The following is a 22,593-nucleotide window of genomic DNA, read 5'->3' on the forward strand; positions in this document are numbered from 1 at the left end:
ATAATTTAATAATTTAGCCTTTTATTTAAATATTCAAAAATTATTCTAAATATATATAAATATGATAAATACGACAAAAATGATCAATTTCAAAAATTGAATAAAAGTTTCCGTTAATAGTGTCCCATATTTAGAGGTTTTCATATAGAAAATTAATGAAAATGTTCCACCGTTCCTGTAATAACATCCGTTATTTTATGGTGTCCGCTATTTAGAGGTGATCGTTAAGTGATGTTTTACAGTATATATAAAATTATTTAGATCGAAGGTCAAAAAATTCTACAAATAATATGTAATTTATTACTCACACTTAACATACTTGGTTTTGAAATAATTGTTACAAATGTAATAAATTATTACTTGTTATAATTCATGCAATATACCATCATACTACAAATTATTATAGGTGCTAGTGTAATATACAGTTTTCTAAAAAAAAAAAAAAACCATGTATTTTCGATATCAAAATTATACCTTAATTGAGTTAGTTATCAAAATTTTTGTGTCACAAAAAAAAGGGATAAAGGTGATTTATCGGAAAGCGCTTGATATTATGAACGTTGGTCATCTGATATCTTAACTACAAAAGAGCAGAAATAACATAGGCGTAATGGGGGGGGGAAGAAGGGGCAACTGCCCCTCCAGATATTTTATTGAGGGGGCAATAGTATCGTTTTTCCCCCTTTAAAAGTTATAACTTATAATTCAATTTCTATTTTATCATAAAAAAATTAAACAGCATAATGGATTATATAATAATTAATAATAATAGATTTATCGTTTTGACTTTTTGACTGCCTCAGTTTATTATTTATTAATAGTATCATTATAAACCGAGCGCTTTCATTTCGTAATACGAGGAATTGTAGAGAGATGACAGTGATGGCATGGCGGGTTATTAGTTATTATCGCAATAGCGCAATGCGAACTAAGATTATTATCGTGTTTATTTTTACCATTTATAAGTGTAAAGGCCCATGGTACCAGTTATTAATTGACTACAATCAAATTATATTACTATTAATAATAACACACAATAATCATATAATCATGTCCAAGAATAATACTTTAGTACTTTACTACAAATTTAATAATTCTGTGATTCTGTCACAAGTCACAACGACGCGTGACGTTACGACGGTTATACCTATTGTTAAAAACATTTTTACATTTTACGTTCATTATGAGTGAAAAAGGAAAAAACTTATAATTTTTAATAATTTTGTTGAGTTTTATATCGTTTTATCAGTCTTATAATGTAAAACAAAAAAAAAATGAGTTTTAAGTATTTTTTTATTTATTAATAGTAATAACGCATTTTTAGTTTTACTTCTGCTTGCCCCCCTCCCCTAGGATTGACTCCAAGTTACGCCACTGAGAAATAATATCTTGACTAAATCACCCGTAATGGATGTTTATTATACTTCTGGTAAATATGAAAACTATAACTTTTCTTAAATATATATTAATAAGTAGTCTGTAATGTTCATAACAATTTGTATGGTTGATCAAGTATGAAAAATTGATTTTACACATAAATTCTGTAAGTTCATAATTTACATCAAGTTTGAGATACAATTAGGAGAATGTGCCTTTAATATAAATTGGAAATGGTTTTTATGAAATTATATGAATATGAGTTTGAGTCTTGTATGAATGTGATAGATCATTTGATCTATCTTGTGTAGCGAGAACTTAGTAACGATAAGAATTGGAATTTTAAATTGTTAATCCCTTGGTTAAAACAAATTCTGATTTCTTTAATTAATGTGAGTGGAAATCTACATTCATATCACAATATGGTTGATGTTTTTTTATTGCTTCTTTATTATGTTTTAATTCAGTTGTATTTTGAAACTATTCTGATTATTATTTTGGAGATTATTTTGCATACTTCATCGTTAGCCTTCATTGAAAGTTCAATCGTGTGGCTTCTTATTAAATTGTATATTTAATTAATTTTTGATATTGTAAATGTAATCTGCCATATATCTCCATGAAAATAAAAAATTAATATTCCTTCTTATTGGCTTTAACTTAAACTAAATAAGTAAAGACTTAAGGTTTTCTTGATATGAAATAAAGCCAAAAATAAAACCAAATATAACCACGTTTCGTCATCTAAATTAAAACTCGATTTATCTCGTCACGTTCTAATAAAATTTGATCCGAATTAATTTTTAAACCATTTTTATTCAACAAATTCCTTTGACTATCGTTAAAAAAATTGAAAAATATTATGATTCAAATAAACAACAAACGAAAAAATTGAATTTCCTCATTTCCGCACAATTTTAATATTTCATGTTTAATATTAGAAAAGACAACATTTTATTCATAGGGAGAATTTTATCATTGTCCAGTCGTCACCACCAAGTCAGTTGGTCGGAGAAATGTTCTTTTGTTAGTAGTCGTCGGGGGAATATTATGAATAATGGAAATAAAAATGTATAAACCCCTTTTTTTAGGGGATGCAAAAAACACTATAACAATGAATCGGCACTCTGGAGTGGTTTTGGTCACGCATCAGTTGACCTCTATTATTATTGTGACATACATCGCGCGTGTGGCCCGAAAACAAAAGAAAATCTTAAAATTTTTAACGGCTACCATACAAACACAAAATTTAATTCAATTATATATAAAAATAAGAATATAAATTATATATAGTTATAACCGACATTCATTAATTTTTACCGAAAATTGAAAAATAAAAAATTCTACGCTATTTTGTAATAATTACATATATATATATATATACTTGACTTAAATCCCAAATTTCAATACGTAAATAGTAAAAAATACCTACCAGATGACTTTATCAAATTAATTATACATAAATATAAAACTGCTAGAGTGATAGAAACGAAAACATAATTTTATAAATAACTGTATCTTATTAATACCTACATAACTAATTATTAGTTCCTATCACTTTAGCTGTTTTATATTTTTTTATGATATATTTAAAATAAAAAAATTAATTTAAATTACACTTAAATTCCTATAATAAAAAAGTAGCTTTTTTATATAGTCAATTTATTAAATGTAATTCTTCTATAAAGTACTAAAATTTCGGTAAATGTAAATTGCATAATGCAATGTTTTTTGGTAGACATTTTTAATTGGAATAAAAATAAGTGATACTCGTATACTAGAGCTAGGCTGTTATTCCATGCGTATTAAGGAATGAATGACAACGACGCGTAGTCGACAAATCACAAATGTTATGTTTATCTGATTGGTTATAGATACACTGTTCAACACAATAATCTATAAATACACGTTTTGAAATAGGTAATCGCGATAACGTGAACCGAAACTGATAGAGTCGCTCGCAAGCCAGAAATATCATAAGTTTCAGCGAACTCGTGTCTCATGCTAACGACACTATAGGTAATATAGTTACATATTATTATGCAACTATTACCGTCTGTGCGTCTATCAACATAATATATTAAAAGGCCTTTATTCATCATCTCACAATAGTATTTAATATAATTTTATAAGATAATTTTCTTTTTTCTTTGTTGTATATTTTAGGTCACATTATCAGATAATCGGTAAGGGCGTAGGGCCGTAGGGCCCTTTCAAGATCAAGTGCCCCGGTGCATTGCACCGCCTGCACCGACGGTTTCTACAGCACTGATTGCATTTCGATAATAATATACGTAAGTTGCGGTCCACGTTCTAGAAATTTTAAAAAATATCAAAAGTAATACTTATATAGCATTTAAATGTCGGGACACTAGAAACAAAAGAAAAATTGAAAAAAAAAAATTTATTATAAAAATAAGAAAAATAACTCAAATTTAATTTGTGAGGCAACTTTCATTCAACTTTTTACCTGCCTCGATATAGATTTATAATAAATTATTAACTAATTAATTAATTAAGTTTTAGTAAAAATATGACCATATGTAAACTTATAATAAATAATAAATTAAGTTTTAATTTAAAAGTGATTAAAAAAATGTTTTTAACCACACCTATATTATAACATTAATATTGACAGACCTATGTCTGATAAAATGGGAAGGAAAATATTGGCTGTTAATTTTTAACAAACATTATAATATAAAAAATACCTTGGACACAAATTACATCAAAATGTTGTACCTTAGGTTACAACTTACAATTACCCCACAGTTGGATAGCAGCTTTAGTCATGTATATATATATATATATATATATATATCAATTTATTTATCCTTGTGCATGATTATTGTAAAAAATAATTACAGATTTTATATTTTAAAAAATAATGTTGTAAAAAATTATTATTACTAGAAAAGAAATATTGAAAAAATGTTGGAACTCCTAGATCGGAAGAGATACAAGATTAGGTAGATTGTATTGCTATATTGATATATTTAACTTGAAAATAAAGTATACGTATGGAATTGGAATTGATCTCGAAAACCTGATTTTAAGTGAAATTGGTATGTACGTAATGTTGGCCCACCGACTATATCTAATCGAATCCGGATTTATCCCCAAATTTAGTAATCTTTTAGTACCTAATTGCAACCGACTTTGTGGGAGTCAGCCGTTTTCGCCAAAAAACTTGATTTTCGTGTTCGCCAAGTATTGTTTCCGCCAAAACGTAAATGTTCGATTTTCGTTTCCGCCAAATCTATTTCTACATAACTGTCTAAATTATAATATAAGAATCATTTAAAGTTACCCAGAGGCCACCTCTGGAGAGGCGGTTCTTATTAACCCCCCAAAAAATTGTTTGACTTAATTTTCGGATTCATCTTTTTGAACTTAAATTGAATTTTATAATTAAATTTGTATTTATATAAAGTCAAATATTTCTTATAATTCTATTAATTATTTATTATTTCAAATAATTGTTGCATACTTTTTTTAAAAACGTCATTTTTAAAAAAAATTTATTTTTATATTCTTCTACTTCGTTTGTTGTATTAATTAATCGTTTTTTTTGTTTTTTTGTATTACATCTTACAGAATAATTTATAATATATATATAAATAAATTCTAATATATTCAATAAATACGTATATTATTCAGTGAATAATATTCACGATTCACACTGCTATGTTGTCACAGTACTGACATATTCGATTACAGAACTCCAATCCCGATAACACAGGCACTAACTACGCATAATATAGGTTATAACTTATAATATTATAATATAGGTTAAATAATAGGCTAATAATATAATTATATTATATTATATAATTATATATAATATAGTTCGATTTATATTTATTTATAATGCGTGGAAATACAAGGTGATTTTTTTATCGTGAACCAGTTAATATCTCGGGAAGTATTAGGAATTTTAAAATAATTTTTTTTTTTTAACTTTCTAGGTTTTACTATTTTACACTGTGTTACAATTTTAATAATTTTAACTTCCTCCTTTATTTGATAAAACACTATCAACTTTTGATTTTAAAATGTCAGTACCTATTTTCTATAACGAAAATATATAAACATACTGAAAAAAATAATTTTAACGTTTACAGAATTAATTTCAGTAATCCGTTTGCGACTTATTACCATTTAAATATTCGTTCAATTTACTGCTACTGTGCAATTTATCAAACCCAACGGTAAAAACCAGAAGTCAAAACTGAATATCTCAATTTAACAATACCCATAACGGTCATAATCGATAATAACTTTTGAATACCAAACAAGATAGATAAACAATACTGTTGAAAAAAAAATGTCCTATCATTTTTTTTTACAACATAACATCTGGTACTTTTTGTTGTGCATAGGTATTTAGTCATTTTTTTTTGTGAACAAATGCATGCATATTTGTATATTTTATAGAGCTAGAAGTTCCTAACCTAAATAATAATCATAATAACTGACAATATGCCAAAATGAAATAAAGAAATTTGGAATTATTTGACTACTTACCAACCTTTTGTTTTCTACTTAGATACTTGTTAAATTAAGTTACCTATCTTAATTGTTTTTTAAAGTTTTTAAAAAATAATTAATAGGTACTATTACTACTATGATAATTTGTTGTTTTTTTTATACAGGATTCAGACTGAAGGTACAATTTTAATATAAGAACTATTTGTGTTTTTATTATTAATACTTATTTTATGTGCAGTATGTTTAAAATACATTTATTTAGAGATGTTAAAATACGGTATTTTATTTATTTTTTGTATAATACCGTATTATACCAGTATTATACCGTATAGAACCTTGCAGTACCTTAAATTATAAGGAATTAAACAAAGCCCATTGTTAATTATGAAATATAAATTATTTTAAAATGGAATAATTGAAAAAATGGCTAAAAAGTTAGAAAAAATTAAAAAAAATACATAATACAAAAATTATTCACCAAATTAATATTTAGTCATGCTATCGATTTGCAATTATGGTATAGGTAACATACGTATGTATTTTATACATAGAAATACTGATTTTTCAAATAGAAATAAAGAGACTTGCTACTTTTATAGTTATATACTATCTCATTGTACCTATATATTTACAATATTTGAATATTACAAAAGTACAATAAATTTATTTTAGTCATTATTAACACCTGAATTCTAAATTAACACTATTACAATAATATTGTATATTTTTAATGTTTATAATAATACTGTACTTTATTGGAGATCCATTTTATAAGTACAACTAAAAAATTAATAGTTGAGTTACTAAAAATAACGCTTTCATTTTTTCTTTTATACTGTCTATATAAAATAATTTTATACCATATGTAACATATAATACCTTGTATAATACAGTTTTATACCACTGTATAATACAAACTCACTGCACTACATTTATTAAATAAATATTTAATTCGATTTAATACTTGTATTTTTATTTATTCACTCGAATGAACTACAGGGACATGAGCTATAGGCAATGAACCAAAGGCGTACCCAGAAATTGTTTGGGGGGTTCAAAATTTTTATTTATCTATTTTCCAATTATAATTATAGTTTAATTCAATACCAACTAATTACTGTTAATAACTATATTAATAGTCACAATTGTTATACACACATCACACATATTCTTCACAAAGGTTTACTATAATAGGTAGGTACCAGTGGCGTATACAAGGGGGATGTTTGGTAGATATGACACCCCCCCCCCTTGAGTCGTATCATATATTACATTATTATAGGAATATAGGTAAATCGATAATACAATATGAAATATAAAATAATGCACAATACTAATTACATATATTCAGGTTAACATTATCGCGATTGCGACAATACGTGACGAAAATTATTCGTTTACGTTAACACAAAACGTTTAATAATAATATGTATTGTAGCATCGAATACTGATATTCGAATAATTTATGGTAAAGCTATCCGAATTCGAATATACATTACATCTCTATTACAGACATTATGTATACATATTAATTAAAATAAAAGTCTTAGTTTGTACGTATTATATATAATATTTAATAATTATAACTAACAGCCCCCTTCAGAAAATCCTAGCCACTGGTAGGTACTATAATTTGATATAAATTTTTATTTGGTAGTAAAAATACATTACAAAAAAAAAATAATATTAAAAAAGCAATATAAATTAAGGTTGTGTTTATATGCAGGTACGGTACCTACGCATAAATCGTTATATGCAGGTACGGTACCTATACATAAAACGTTAAATGCAGGTACGGTACCTACGCATAAAATGTTGTATGCAGGTACTGTACATTCGTATCGAAAATAAAATATAAAACTGAAAAAAACAGTCAATCGTTCTTTGCTCGGTAATCATGGATATTGTATACAATAGGTACTTGAAGTACATACAGTTTGAACATACACGATTAGAGTGATCAATTCGATAAGTGAAAAAAGATAATATCATGTCTATTGTTATGTACATTTTATCACAATGAACAAAAAAAAAAACCGTGAAGTGTATACGGCCCGTAGTATAAATATAAATTTCGAATGTACCCACAAGTTGAAAAGGTTAGGCACGCTTGGTATAAAACTTAATAAGAGTAATTGGCAGATTATTTCATCACATTAAGATAATCACTGTCTCGATAAGGTGACGTGAGGATTTTCCACCACACCGATAATCAGTCTTGAATTGTACTCATCGCAATATTACCACATTGTAAAAACAGTAAAGTTAAAGTACAAAAGTATATTACATGAAACCAGTTGCTCGCAGACACTTGTCTGCATTTTATTCTATGCTCCGTGATTCTCCGTGGTCCTTTCTGTGTTTAATTTTGTGTTCTATGCATAGTTATTTGTTCGGTTTTTTGCGTTTTTTTGTGTGAAGCGTGATTTTTTGAGTTCTTTCATTATCATGGATGATATTAAGAATGATATTAAAGTGGGCCAAATATTCAACAGTTATGAACAATTTTTTGAAACTTTTAAAACGTTTTGTGATGAGAATTACCAACCGTTAATTGTTACCAACAACAATAAGCGTCAAGTTACAATTCTGTGCCGACATGGTTACAACCGGCCTTCAAATAGTACAGGTAAACGAACTAAACTACACTACAATTACATTGGGTGCAAAGCTAAAATTACCTGTTTCAAGCCTGCTAACTCTACTCGGGTCAAGATAACGAGTGTTAGTTTAGAACATAATCACGAAATAAGTAGGTCTGCATTTGGAACGACTAGAATGAAACTCACTGGTGAACAAAAAGACGTGTTGACAGATCTTCACGACGCAAACTGTAAAGTCAGTCAGATCAGTCGTGTATTTTAAAGTAAATTTGACAAAAAACTTTCATCGCAAAAAATTCGAAATTTGCTTCAAAAGTTAGTTCCCAAATCGTCCGATGAATCGGAACTGCAGATGTTTCTGGAAGGAATTGAGGAAGCGGGAGGTGACGTAGTCAGTAAATTAGATGTTGATGGAAACGTTTCAGTGCTTTGTATTAGTTCAAATATTATGAAAAAATCTTTTGAAGCTTCATGCTTAACTGTCGTTCAAATTGACACATCGTTTGATTTTGACATGTCCAAATATAAATTGTGTGGCTTTTGTTATCTCAATCCTACTACCAATAAAAGTGAGATGTGTATGCTGGCGTTTCTATCTGAAGAGACCAGCAGTAATCTCCGCATAGCTTTTTCAGTTTTTAAAACGATATGCACTCAAGATACGAATATTTTCATAGTTGACAAAGATTTTAATGAAATTTCTGTTTTGAAGGAAGTGTTTGAAAAAGCAACCATTTTACTATGCACATTTCATGTAATAAAATATGTTAAAAATCTTGTAGCAACAGCACCCGTAGTGGTTGAAATTAAAAATTACATTATGAGTAAATTCAAAAATATGTTGTATGCTCAGAGTGAAAAGCTCTACGATGAAAATAAAAATATTTTTCTCGCTTCAGTTAATGATATTCAGGTTCGAGTCAACATGAAGTACGTTTCACTAAAAGACCAATTCAACAACAATTGGGACAGTTGCAAAAACATGTGGGTTAAATGTTTTAGAAATAACCTTCCGACGTTAGGAGACAACACAAATAACAGAATTGAAAGATCTTTTTGGACATTAAAACAAAGTCTTCATACAAGGTTCTCTTCGCTTCCTGAAATTTCTCAAAGTATCGTTCATCTTGTATCGTTCTGCTCAAAAAGACTTACTGAATCCACTTCTACGGCAAATCTCAGATCGCTGAAAATACATGACAAAGACACTAACATCTGTAAATTGAATGCTGAAGCATCACTTGCCTTGAATGACCTTGGTTGTGTACTTTTTCATAAAAGCTTGAAAGCTTTACAAGACCGGAAAGAGTTTATGAAGTTGGAATGTGGAGGTGTACGAGAACGATATGAAGAGGATGAAGTCGTTTATAAATGTTCGAATACTGAATGTACCTGTACGTTCTATGCTAACAATCAGTCTCCATGCCGCCATATACTACTAATAAGAGAACAACAATGTGGGTCACTCTCAGCCGTTTTCGAATTGTCTCTGTTTCATAGTCGTTATCATCAACGAAGAAATGTAGAGCTTAATTATACAGCTACGCGTAATTTAGATGAAATAGAAGATCAAGTACAACTAGATGAGATAGAAAATAGAGTACGTCTAGATAAGGAAGAAGTTCCGGTATTGAGTAACCGTCAAAAATACAATATGATGTTGCCTATCGCCCTCAGCATCGCTAGCCTATCTGCTTGCCATGGAACAGACCAATTTCAAGCTTACCTTAAGAGTATGAAAGAAATTGAACGTATCATACGATCTGGTTCTGAAATTGAAAATTGTTCATTACTTGCAGCGAGCGCTTGTGCATCTATAGAAACTAAACCAAAGTCAACACTCGCAATCGAATTCGAGCCTCCAGTACAACAAACATTGAACGAAGAGGACAATAGCGAAGGAACATCAACCACACTTGAAGATGAAAGCAAGCCTGCTGATCTATCTGGACGATTACTACTGAAGTTTAAGGATAAATTGAAAGTTAGAGGTAGACTCAAACGCGCATTAAAACAACTTTGCTCCTTCAATAAAACAAGTGTTGATAGAGCCACTAAAAAAAAACATAGCAGTGAGCCACCCTCAAAAAAACAAAAAAAGTGATGAAGGTAATACCTTATAATACAGGTAATAACTTATAATAAATGACAGCATATCAAATTGTTTGATGTATATATATTCTATTTGACGCATTTTATTCATGTAATAAAATATGTAATATTGTAATAAATAATATGACGTAAAATACCTGAAAAAAATTTAATGATTTTCATGTCTGAATGATTTTGACGCAGTACCTGCATATAACGTTTTATACGTAGGTACCGTACCTGCATATAACGATTTATGCGTAGGTACCGCACCTGCATATAAACACAACCATAAATTAAACATGGTTTATAAATTATAGATATATTATATAATCTATAAAATTTGAAGATAATGAGAAATTAAAATACACTATACACTATTTACTATTAAACCATTGAGTATGCAGAAATTGCAATGGGGGTCCAGACCCGAATCCCCCCTGGGTATGCCACTGTAATGAACTGTAAATTATTTTTAAGTTTGTATTGAAGAAAAATTAGTTCCGCCTCCCCCCTGGCCTCAACTCAAATACGCCCTTGATACTGTAAGTGTTCAGAATAAGTCTGAAATAATAATTATATATTTTTTTACCAATCGTTATTTTACATCATTAACGAAGCCTTTAGTTTTAGATTTTATATCATAACACGGTCTACACGTACGTGTTTATAGCCTCCCCTTTACATTTTTAAAAAATAACTAAAAAAGGACAGGACAAACTCAAATGTAAAACTCTGGGTCCGCCTATGAATGTATTTGCATGATCAATAACTAATAAAGGCTTAAATAAATTCACAAATTATACAACATACCTTATTGAATATAAAACAAGCATAATATGTATAAACTATAAAGTAATGGTTTTTCTAAACTAACAATTTTTGATATCTCTGTATATTTATTATATCACCATAACACAGAATTGATTGAGTTATAAATATGACCATTGATTATGGATAGTACTATCCATAATCTATGATATGACATATTTCACACAAAAAATATAATTATATCTATTTTCTAAATTTATAGTATTATTGGGTTTTCATATTGTGTCGGTTCTCAGTTGAATTATAAGTGATAGGACCGTATACCATGAATCAGTAATTAGTGATATATTATGTAACCATGATGGTAAATTATAATATGTTATTTTTATACTTCATAGCTGATACAGCGCTGCTGCAGGCTAGTCGCTCACTGATACACAGTGTTCTGGTATTCAAGAGTTATTATCGATTATGACCGTTATGGGTATTGATAAATTGAGATATCAATCCGTTTTGACTTCTGGTTTTTACAGTTGGGTTTGATAAATTGTACAGTAGTAGTAAATTGAACGAATATTTAAACGGTAATAAGTCGCAAACGGATTACTGAAATTAAATTCTGTAAACGTTAAAATTATTTTATTAAATATTTATATATAATTTATATAAAATTATTAAGTATTTTCATAAATTTTCGTTATAGAAAATAGGTATTGCCATTTGAAAATCAAAAGTTGATAGTGTTTTATCAAATAAGGGAGGAAGTTAAAATTATTAAAATTGTAACACAGTGTAAAATAGTAAAACCTAGAATGTTTAAAAAAAAAATTATTTTTAAATTCCTAACACTTCCCGAGATATTAACTGGTTTACGATAAAAAAATCACTCTGTATATACATCGATAATTGATAGAACTGCAGATAAACAAGGGGTTCTCAAACGCTATCACAATAATATAAGTAGAAATAGATTTGGCGGAAACGATGACCACCCCAATTTGTAACCAAACAATCTCCGAGAAAACTCAATTTTCATTTCGGAGAATTAACATTTTATTAACTTACTATAGCATTTTTTAAATATATATTTATTTATTATATATAATTATTTTAAAACACAAACCAATTGTTAATATTACCATTATTGTTCGCAATACTGACAATGGATTTAAAGACATACATGATATTCTAATTAATTACATTTTATTCAAAACCTATGATTGTGGACATTGTGGTGGATCAGTTTCATCAACTAAAATACTAATAGATCACATTTTCATCGAAATAGATGGGAGGTCTGCGTTTGGACAAATTGCCTTTTTACTAGGTATGGGCCGATACTACTTTTTACCGATAACCGATATACCGATATATACAACCGATATAAAACCGATACCCGATATTTTAATCACAAGTAAAAACTAAATTGATTTTTAATACATTACATAAAAAAATCAACTTTTTTGGCAAAATCATGAACCAATACTAAAATATTAAAATACTAAAATACTAAAATACTAAAATACTAAAATTAATCCGATACCACAAACCGATAAAACCGATACCCGATATTATAATCACAAGTAGTTTTTGCGGTATCAGTTCAAATATCGGTTTTGAAAATAAACCGATACCGATATTTCCGATACCACCAATATCGGCCGATACCAAGTATCGGCTCTAGGATCGGTCCACCCCTACTTTTTACCCGCATAATAAAAATAATGCGTTTGAGCGAGTTTATTATAATGTGTCTGAGCAAGACAAAGATCAGGGGGTGATCACAAAACGGTAGCAACGAAATCAGCGGCCATTTTAATTAGGGAACTTTTTTTATTAAATTATAATCAGTGATAACTGATATCCGTTATTAATTGTAATTTCAATTATGGTAATTGTTCAATATGTTCAATATGTGATCTACCAAACAGTGTGAAACATGGTGACCGACTGGGTACCAAGAAATTTTTACTTGTGGATCATTTTTTTGATAGTATGTCTACCATAATACAGGCCCATGTGCAAGATTTCAGAATGGAAAGAGTTTAAAAAAAAAATGTATAAAATAAATTCATCGATAATTAAATAGTATTATACGGGTATTTATATAATTTTTTTAAGTATATTAAAAACGTTTATATCGATATAATACTATAAAATGCAAATCATTGTTGTAGTAAATTTACAAATACAATTGTAATACATTTACAAAAACACAATTTATATTTTTTTGGTAATGATGGGAGGTTGGGGGTTGACCTATGGTCATGCCATAGTATAAGATTTATAAGCCCCTCAAATCTCAACTTCTTATTACACCTAATACCTTGAAAAATAATACTACTATTAGTAACATTTGAAAATACGCAGTAGCTTATAAAGAGTATTACTACCGTTTCATGATGGAATAAAATGTTACTAACTTCCTACTGTACCTCAAATAAAATGGCTGACTAATTTCATTATTGTCCTATGTTGCCCATGTAATTTTTTATCAGTGTCCATTCTGTTTTATTCTATGCAAAGATAAAATTATAAAGATTAAGATAAAAATATTATATGGGGAATTTTATATCAACCTGAATATAGTACAGTCTTATTGCAGGTCGACAACTAGTATAGGTAACTCTATCAATTTTCAAATATCAATTTGCTTGAATTTTGAAAACGTGAAGTTTTACTATAGCAGAAGCGCACACAGGAATTTTTTATGGTGGAGGGGTCCAACATTTTTATTTTATCTGTTCACTAATTATAATTATAGTTTAACTCATTACCAACAAATTACTGTTAATAGAGCAGTGTTTCTCAACCGGTGTATCGCCGGATAAGTCCAAATGAAGTACTAATATTAAATGACACAAAATGTACAAAAATTATTGGCACTTATTACAAAAATTAAAAGGTATTAAATATAATTTCTATGATAAATAAAAATAGATTATCAGCTATTGACATTAAATCAATTTTATCATTATCGTAATTCTAATTGATAAACGTTGGCTTTGAGATTCTAAAAAACTACAATCAAATCAATTTGTGAAATCAGTGAACATTTTAGATAAGGCACAAGAAGCTAGTTTTAGTATTGCCCAATTGATAGCTCAAAAAAAAAATCTTATTTAATTGCCGAGAATCTTATTAATCGATAACTTTTCATCGTTGGAATTTTAAAATGTTTGATTGGGTGAGGAATCCATTTAATCCTAGTTTAGAAACCTCACATATTTTATTAAAAGGGAAAGAATATTTTGCAGAATTAATAAACAATCACACTGTTCAAATGAAGTTTAATGAGCTCGAGCTAGACGAATTTTGAATTTACACAGAAAAAGAGTATCTGAGTTTAACAAAATTGGTACTTTCCGTGTTATTACCATTTTCAAAGTCATATTTGTGCGAGATAGCTTTTTCTGCATTAAACGAAATTAAAAACAAAAAAGGGAAAGATTAATTAATGTCGAAGAAAAGTTAAGAGTAGCCTTGTCGAAGATTTAACCACGTATTGATACATTGTGTGAGAAATATCAGTCACAAATTTCTCATTAAAATGCTGTTTTATGTCATATTTTCTTCGTTATTTTTAAGTTTACATTATCAATTAGTTATAAATATTAAATATTACCCATGATTCCTATTTTTATTATTATAAACAAAGTATGAAATATTTTAAGAGTGTGTCGCTATAATACAAAGGTTAAGAAACTCTGTACTAGAGTATGGTTTATACATTATAGTTAGGTATATTATATAATCTATAAACTTTGAATATTGATGATAATAGGAAATTAAAATACACTATATACTATTATTATACTATTTACTATTAAATCGTTGAGTATGTAGAAATATCAATGGGGGGTCCAGACTCTAAAACCCCCCTTGAGTACGCCCATGTACTATAGTGTTAGTTAATATTATGGGCGTACACCGTTTGGGCGAATCGTCTCAAAATATAGTCTATTTGTGCGAATAAATATATACCGTTTGGGCGAAGATTGTTTAACTAAAAATACCGTTTGGATGGTATAAAAATGGTTATAATATACACTCAATAATAAATTATACAAAATTTTATAAAATATAAATAATTAACAATAAGTTATATGTAATTAAAAAAAAATATTGATATGAATATTGATAATATTATTATATATATTATATAACTATATAAGTAAGTAATCTACAGTCAAAAAATTATAAATACAATTAGTATATTTTAAAGTAATATATTAATCAATATTGGCTTTGTATGAAAATGCTCATAATATACATTTAACAATTAATTGAAAGAAATCATATAAAATATAAATAATTAATTATAAGTTCTTTTTAAAAAAAATATTAATATGGATATTAATAATATTATTATTTATAAGTAGGAAATAATCTACAGTAAAAAAATTAAAATAATAAAATAAAATTACAGATAATATAATTATTAGTAGTTTTTAAAGCAATCTATTGGCCTGATATTTTAAACCTAAACATTTTATGTATTCTAAATGGTTTTTATCCTCTCTTTTATATTTATTCCGTGTTTCTTGTATAAACTCTTTATTTTTATATTAGCAATAATATTATCCGTATCTGTCATCAGATTTTAACCTCGCACAGGTAAAAATAATTTCACTCGCCCAAACGGACTATTATTTTTTTCATCAAAATTATTACCTTCGTCCAAATGTCCACCACTCAATATTATGGATATTAAAATTGATTATATTTTTAATAAAAAACGAAATAAATGATGTATTTCAATTGAAAATTATATTTTTAGTAAATCTAACCATTTGAAAAACGGTTCTTTTCGTTTTCAGTGTACTAAGTGTTTTAGTAAATTTTAACAAAATGGATTAATAAGTACTTTAGCATCCCAGGATATTAAAAAAAAGGTCACCCAAACACATTGCAATTTTTGAAAATTCGGCTAAACGCATTACGTATGAAATACATATGTATCAGGCAGATCGTAAGTTTTGTGTTTCAGAATTTCCATCAGAGATTAAGATTAATAATATTAAGTAAGTATACATAATACATATTATGTAGAACAGTTAATTACTGCAAACCTACTACGCACACCACTAATCAAAATATATAATTTTTTTTATTATCTAGCTTCATATTTTTTGGTTTTATTGCGTATTATTCGGATCACTACGTTTCACGCATCAAAAGGTCAATCAACATTTGAGAAACACAATGATTTGTAAAAAATAATCAGAAGATTTCAATCAGATACTATGCTAGTAAGGCCGCATTTAGTTGAGTACATAAAAAATTAATTTTAAAGATTTGTATAAAGATTTATATTTTTCTTACACAGTTCTAATAATTGTTTTTATTTTAATTTACATTTCACCTTATTGCTTTTAAATAAAACTGTAACATTTAAATAAATTAAATTGGAGAACGTGACGAAACACCATGCAAGGTTCAAACTCAAGTTTTTCCTTTAAGGAAAATTTTAATTTTGTCAGGTAAAAGAAAATTCTTATGGGTCATTTGCAAATGATAATTTGGAGAATTTCATTATTGCTACAAGTATAGGTAACTACTATAAAATCCATTTTAAAAGAATTATAATTTATCAATCAAGGCAAATTAAAAATGTTTATATTTATATTTACGTGTCAAATATTGTTAATAAAATGTTAGACCTCCGAAATAAAAAAAAGAATTTTCTCGGAAACTGTTTGATTACAAATTGTTTAATTTGGGTTACAATTAGTTACAACAGGCACAAAAATAATTGTGGTCGATAAAATAAAATGCGATTATTAGTGGGTTTGAATCTCAGAAAATTGTTAAGTATTTTGAAATGTTGTATCCGTTTTTCTCAATTATTCAGAAAACTGTTGAGAAATACAATCAATGACCACCCAAAAGTATTAACTAGAACCCAATTCCCATCCTTTATGTTTTATTTGGTAATGATCTGAGAACTCCTTCTGGTCGAAATCAGGCTCAAATAAAAATAAAAAAAACACATATCTTAAAAATTGATTTTTAATTAAATTAATTAATTTTAATTAATAAATAATAATTTTATTTAATTAAATATTAAAAAATATATTTAATTAGGTGTCTACATTTATTATTTTAATATATATTTTTCTATAACAACAAGAACAAATCAAAATTTAATTAACTCTTTTTAATAAAATAAATTGCCAACTAGAGAAACACTTCTTAAAATATAGGAACATAGAATATCATAACAATGATACAATTAAACAAAATAAAGAAATATTAAGTTTATGTGAACTAATATAGGGTAGAAATGGAAATCAGATCAGTACCAGCAGGGGCGGAACTAGGAGGTGGAAGATGGGGATTCATCCCCGTGCGTAAAATTGTAGAGGGTCTAATTTTTGTAATTATTAACAACTAATTTGATATTTTTAACTTTGTTAGACACTGATATTAGGTTAAAACTGAATAAGTATGATTGTATATTAATTATTAGAAAACAATTCTCTAGAAGAAAATTATTATTATTATTATTATTATTACTATTATTATTTGATTATTGATCTATGATAGGGCGTAATTTTAATATTTCCCCAGATGTAAAAATTCCTAGATCCACCTCTGAGTACGAGTATACCCGTATCATAATGCGAATATACTCAGGACAACAAACAGGAAAAACCAGAGAAGGTATGATATTAAACAGTAATCGATCAAGCCATAATTTCTGAAAGATTAATAATGGTGAAGTTAATACCCAAATGATACGCCAATAATACAAGTATAAATGCTCACATCAAATTACGACATTGGAAGATTTGTAAAAGTTTACGAAGATATAGAACTTATAAAACTAACAAAACAAAAAGATAATTTCATCATAATGGGTGACTGGAAATCTCTCATTGGCTATGGATCAGATGAAAAAAAGTTGAAAATTAGAAATTAGAAAAAAGAACAAAAGAGAGAATCAACTACTGGAGTTTTGTATACAACCTAAGTCGATCATATCTTTCACCTTATTCGATAACAATAAAAGAAGGCAGTATACTTGGAAGATGCCTGGAGACATTGGAAGATACCAAATAATTTTTCTGGTTAGAATTGATTCAAAAATAAAATAAATTATGCAAATCATACCCAGATACAAACATTAATAGTATCCATAATCTTGTTATGATGAAATATGCCCTCAAATTTAAGAAAATAAAGAAATCGAAAACACTATACTCGTAAATGGAACTTAAAAAAAATTAAAATAACCAGAAATAGCAAAAAAAAATATCGAAATTAATATGACAAACAAATAAACTACCAAATGAACCTCAAACTTGAAAATAATTAAATGTCTGTATAAAATCGATAGAAGTAGATAAAGTAATCTATTATCATAGCAGCGGAAAATGTTCTATAGAAAAAACAAGATCCCAAAAAGAAATAGATAATGCAAGAAATAATCAACGATATACCAAATAAAGGTCTCTTAAAAATAAAATTGATCCAGATAGTATAAGAAAATATTGAAAACTAAAAAATATGATAATTAGAGAAGTAGTACATGCAAAAAAATAATGAATTGAATCACGATGTCAAAAAGTAGAGACCACGATGAAGAATAATCAATAAGATCAGGTGTGTACACAATAATATACTGGAAAGGTAGATTATACATTTTTATACTTATATAATCTATAAACCATTTTTACTCTATAAAAAAATATTTAATAATTTTCCTGAATTTCGGGAATGGGTGAACCCCTAAAACCCCCATTGTGTATACGCTTATACAGGATAAAGCTAAAAAATAATAGAAGAGATAAATTAAATAGAGGTGCGTTACCCCAGCACCCGCACTTTCGAAAACATGAATTGTAATCAAGCAGTATTATGTACTTTATTTTGTAAAATTTTGTACAACCAAAATTAAATTTTGTACAACCCCCGAACCTCCCCGAAATTCAATTTCATTTTATGGGTGCTGGGGTAACGTTACACCAACACCCGGATCAACTAATTTTCTCAAATTTCAACTTTAAACCCTACAGTATTATGTACTTTATTTTGTACAATTTTGTACAACCAAAATTAAATTTTGTACAACCCCCGAACCTCCCCGAAATTCAATTTCATCTTATGGGTGTTATCGCGTATCTTCTATCAATATTGTATCTAAGATACTTTTATCGAATATACAGCACTTCCTTTTAGGTAGAAATAGTTGCTGTTGATTAACTTATATAATTCAAAAAGAATCAACAGAATATATTAGGTAAGTTCGCAGATATCAAGATTTAAAATTATGTCAATTATATTAAGTAGGTGCATTATTTTAATAACAGTTAAATTAATCATTTATATATTTATATATTAATATCATATTACATTTTTACATTTTTTAATGAATGATTTATTTTCTGATAAGAATAACAAAAAACAATCGAAGAGTATCTACATTAAATGCAGATACATCGTTACATGTATATGTTTTGTTTTTACTAAATACAGTTGACATAAGAATGTCAACGCCGATTAGGTATTAGATACTAGGATTATGCTGTAGGTAACTTTTTTAACACATGTAAAAAATAAATAAGGTTCAAAAACCGTATGTTAAATATTTTTTTGAATAAACATTTTGTTTTAATTTAAATTACAGAATCGTCATTTATAACACTTTTAGTAATTAGTAATAAAAAACGGTATAGTGAAATACAAAGCGTACTCACGCGTTTCAAGCTGCTCGATGTGTCCATAAAATACTTAAAAAATATGTATATTAATATAAAATAATATAAATATGTTTACGAAGAGTAATTTTAGCTAACTAAAATTATAAATACCGATAATTCCCACCTACTGACATCGACGAACAAACTATTAACCAATATCAGTTATATTTATATAATTTATAATGAGTTATTTTTATCGTCAATATAATTATTATACAACTAGCTATAAGTAATGTTACTTTTTTACTCATTTTTCTCAAAACTACTCCATTGTTGCTTACTACCTTTTGGCTTAGGAGGTCAGTATACATGTCAATAAACATCGTTTTATATTTGTTATGCCGTAGATATACCATAAAAGTTTTTATTATTTTAATATTGTCTGACTAATTTCTTGTCATCATCACAGTAGGAGTTGTAATTTGATATTGTTATCTTAATGTTAAGAATAAAAATATAATATTGCATTTCTAAAAATAGTCTAATACAATTTGATTTTAGGTTGTACAATAATAATTACTATTTCTAACCAATGAACAATGATACTAAGTAGTTGGTACGTCGTACGTGGGCATTATGCTACATTGCTACTTTCAACATTGTCGACTAATTCGTCTATTCATGATATCGCGCTTCTAAGCATTACTACAACAAAATGTATCGAATATTTTGACTCATAGATTAATTTTATTTTAGTAGTTAACTATAATTTTGTCTATAATAATATATATTTGGTTTTAATATGAACTTGAATGTACTTATCGCCTAATGTCTTAATGTACTTCTGTTTTTTCAAAATTGTGATCATTTAAATAAATTAAATTTATGTCGTGTATTAAGTATAATTTCCTTGAATTTATTTTGTTTTATATTAAAATATAATTAAAACTTTTGTGTATTACTCTAATAAGTGATGGCAAACGATAATAAAGAAAGAAAAACAAATAATTTAAATGAAAATATTAATGATGAAATTTTAAATTTGAAAGATCAAATTACTTTGGATGGCTATAGTATTATTGTATTAGTATAGGTATCTAAATAATATAAATAATGCAATGTATGATTCGACATACCTACAGCTTTAATACATTCAAGTACCTATTCAATTATTTTAAATGTGTAGGATCTACATTTTAAATTTATCAATTACCTATAATAGGTACCTACTACCTACTACAATTAATTAAATTGACTGTATATAAACAAACAAAAGATTTCTTCTTTTAGAAAATAGTCTAAAAATAGTCAATATAAGACTTATAAAAATAAAAATATAAAATTAAATAGAGTTGTATCTATGATAATTTTGCCTTTTATTAGGTATAATTTGTAATTTCCAAAAAATATAATATGTTTATTTTAGATTTAAAATTTATTTTATGCAAATTTGATCAACAATATTATTGTTAACACATTGATGGACATTCTGAATTTTGGTTTTTTTCTTAAGAACCTTCAGAAACGCAATTAAATATTAATGCTATAGCAATAGAGATTTGACCACTGCAATAGCAGTACTGTCCACCTACATGGTAATATCATAATAATCACACATTTTGTCGATATTTTTTCGGGACACAATATTTATTATATTTGATATTTATTTACGTAAATATTTAACGCACTAACAACTCGATAGTCCACACACAAGTGCAACTGGATTACCAAAACTAAATATAACGAAAACAATCATTACTCATAAATTATAAACAATGATTGTATTATTAGCCGGATTGTTATTTGTTATACTGTATGGTATGAATTTTAAAATGAAAAGAAACAGTATTCAGAAATAATTGTCAATAAAATTCCCGATAACATATTATAAACGGCAAATACTAAAAATAGAAATAATTGATTATTAAATACAATGCCTAATAATCCGTTGAGTTGCAGTGGGGTAGTATATAATAAACATCTCATATTACATTTTAAAGATTTTTTTTAGGAGCCAAATTTTTTAATCGGTATTTAAAGAAAAATAAAATTAAAAAAATCGAAAATTTCAATGGTTTTTAAATATTTTGAAAATTTAATCATAAATATATAACGCTAATATTAACATTTGGTTAAAATTTAAAGTATTTACAATGATTCCCTTTTGAGTTACAGCAAAATCAAAAAATAGATTTAGTCGAAAAGTGGTTATACATAAATTCCTGTTTTTCCGTTACTTTTTCAGGGTTATTACAGTCTCATAAAAACTAATAAAAATTTTTTACTATTAATTACCTAAAGTATAAACTAGATTAAATTTAATTATTAAAGAGGGGCTGAAGTCAAAAATCAAAGCACTATTACCACTCCAAAACGTGATGACAGACACAATAAAAAAAAAAATAAAAAAAAAGCACACATCATTGTAAAATAAACACGTTCATCACTCCGTTAAGAATCTAAAAGTTTAATAAAAAGTATTAACATAGATGTTCCAGAATATAGAATTAACCTATAAAAATGGAAAATAATTTAGTACATAATAAAGAATTTAATTAAATGAATTCCCAACAGAAGTTGAAGGTCGTAAACTATGATAAAAGATAAAGGGGAAA

At 27.2% G+C, this 22,593-nt stretch overlaps 1 protein-coding gene and 1 long non-coding RNA gene across 2 annotated transcripts in view; one reads left to right on the top strand and one right to left on the bottom strand.

Moving 5' to 3' along the window:
- Positions 1-22,593, bottom strand: part of LOC112687783 (rap1 GTPase-activating protein 1) — a 207,026-nt gene that overhangs the window by 177,198 nt on the left and 7,235 nt on the right. The window lies entirely within an intron of this gene.
- On the top strand, positions 1,272-16,602 carry LOC112687784. Its single transcript, XR_003149007.1, has 4 exons — positions 1,272-1,429; positions 3,544-3,671; positions 16,154-16,357; positions 16,455-16,602. It is a non-coding gene; the product is annotated as an uncharacterized LOC112687784 (long non-coding RNA).

The sequence above is a fragment of the Sipha flava genome, unplaced genomic scaffold, assembly GCF_003268045.1.
Source record: "Sipha flava isolate LNK unplaced genomic scaffold, YSA_version1 361_pilon_pilon, whole genome shotgun sequence".
Lineage (NCBI taxonomy): Eukaryota > Metazoa > Arthropoda > Insecta > Hemiptera > Aphididae > Sipha > Sipha flava.